The sequence below is a fragment of the Marmota marmota genome, unplaced genomic scaffold (genome assembly GCF_001458135.2).
Source record: "Marmota marmota marmota unplaced genomic scaffold, marMar, whole genome shotgun sequence".
NCBI lineage: Eukaryota > Metazoa > Chordata > Mammalia > Rodentia > Sciuridae > Marmota > Marmota marmota.
Genome location: NW_025999932.1, coordinates 38,897,735 through 38,899,972, shown reverse-complemented (window position 1 = coordinate 38,899,972; position 2,238 = coordinate 38,897,735). Strand labels below are relative to the sequence as shown.

The following is a 2,238-nucleotide window of genomic DNA, read 5'->3' as shown; positions in this document are numbered from 1 at the left end:
TGTTACTGAGGCTGGCTTTAAACTCTTTATCCTCCTGCCTCAGCCTCCTGAGTTGCTGAAATTTTAGGCATGAGTCACCATAAATCTATAAATTTAAAGATATTAATACAGTTTTACAAAGGAACTCTATTTTGTTCTATTTTTGCCATAATCACGAGGTAGAATTCTCTAACTGAATGGATCTCATATTTGATATTGGTCATCCACAGAAAAATAAGTTTTGTGCAACATAAATTTTCTTTGCAAAAAAAATTGAGCACAGCAATTGTTTTAAGTGATATAAATATCCATTTTTTTAGTTGTAGATGTATACAAAACCTTTGTTTCATTTTTTTATTTTTATGTGTTGCTGAGGATGGAACCCAATGCCTCTTACATGACAGGCACTCTACCACTGAGCCACAACCCCAACCCCTAAATATCAATTTTGTCCATATGAAAGAAGATTAATTTTAAAAATAGCTCATTGATGCTTGATGCTGAGTTTAAGAACTATTTGACTGTCTCTGCTGATAGACCTTGAACAATTTGCTGTTATTCTTTTGGTTTGCACTACAACGCAAACAAAAATACTCCCTTCTCTTTCTGTCTGTCTTTGTTGTGGCACAGATTGAATTGGGGAATGCATCTTTCTGTAGGCTAAAAAAGAGAGAGAGCCATTTGATATAAAATGAGACCAAAGGAAATCAAAAGGAAGTTAAGCAGATTTTAAGTAGTGAGTTATGTCTTTCTGGGGGAGAAAAAATAAATTTTACTTCATGTGAATTGATAAATACTCAAAAGAAAAAAAAAGCAGAAATGGGAAAGTTTGCTTCAACTTATTTAGTTTGCAAGAAGGCAGGGAAAAACAGTGGATTTGCTAATGTACTACAATGCAAATAATTATAGCAACTTCGAAAGTATTTTCCTCTGCAAAATATCTTCCAGGTTTGATTTATTTCTCATGCCACTATTCTGAGATAAATGGGCATGTTGCAAGCCCCACAATCTATAAATGTGAATTTTCAAATGACTCACCCTATTCTTTTCCACACTAGATTTGAGAATCAAGGCGGTACAAGATCTCTACAATGAAAATTATAGAACACAAAAAATCAAGGAGGTACAAGATCTCTACAATGAAAACTATAGAACACAAAGAAAGAATTTCAAATATTTTTAAAGGACAACAAAATTTTCTATTTCACATCTGTCAGTAGCCTAGTATCCCCTGTAGAAAAGTGTGTGCATGCCAGAAGAGACCCAGCTCTTGTAAATCAAGAGAAAAAAAAATTAAACACAGACTATGGTGCAGCAAATCTGAATTCCAGAAAAGTCCTTCGGTGACATTTGTCCTCATTCTTAGTAGCAGCCCCTCCTTTATTATTTTTTAACATAACACTGTTTATTTTTTTTTGAAGCATTTATCCAGAAAACACTGTTTCTTCGGTTTGTTCCTTTGTCTATCTTCCATGATCAGAATGTAAGATCCTCTGGTGTTGTGTTAGCATTGTTTTAACAACTATCTGACATAAATCAACTTTTAAAAGGAAAGGTTTATTTGGGCTCATGGTTTCAGAGGTTTTAGTCCACGGTCAGTAGGACTGTTGCTTTGGGGCCTGTAGCTACACAGAACATCACAGCAGGGAGCACAGGGAGCAAGCCACTCACCTCAAGGCTAGAAGCAAAGGAGGCCATGTTCACAGTCCCCTTCCAGAACATGCTCCCAATTGCCTACCCCCTCCCACTGGGCCCCACCTATCAAGGGTTCCACCACCTGCCAATAGCACTCAGCTAAGAACAAAGCTTTTAACACATATGCCTTTAGGAATATTCTAGATCCAAATTATAGCAGGCAGTCTCACATTGTCATTCATGTTCATTGTCAGAGACCCTAGTATTTGCCTAGTAATAAATTGCAAATAATAATAACAACAACAGTAACTTTTTCCTAAAAACATGGATAAGTTTCCATTTAACTCTTCAGGGTAGAAGGAGGTATTGTTTACCTAAATTACTGGAATAATTCTTCAGAATGCTAGTTGTACCAACTGAGAAAGGAATAGCCCCTGACTTCAGAAGCTGGCCTGGCTCATGGGAATAGACCCTGTGATTCTTCCATTAGATACAGATCATATCAGGATACCCACCCCTCACAAGGCTGCTCTGAGGCCAGGATAAAATAAGACCAAGCAAATCCACTTCATAATTTGTCTAAACATAGTTACAAAAACAAGGTCACTGTTCCACCCACAAAAT

The 2,238-nt window shown here is 36.6% G+C and overlaps 1 non-coding gene across 1 annotated transcript; it reads left to right on the top strand.

The window, feature by feature from the left end:
* Positions 1-506: 506 nt before the first annotated feature.
* LOC125616199 lies at positions 507-630 on the top strand. Its single transcript, XR_007346836.1, has one exon. It is a non-coding gene; the product is annotated as a small nucleolar RNA SNORA31 (small nucleolar RNA).
* Positions 631-2,238: the final 1,608 nt, after the last annotated feature.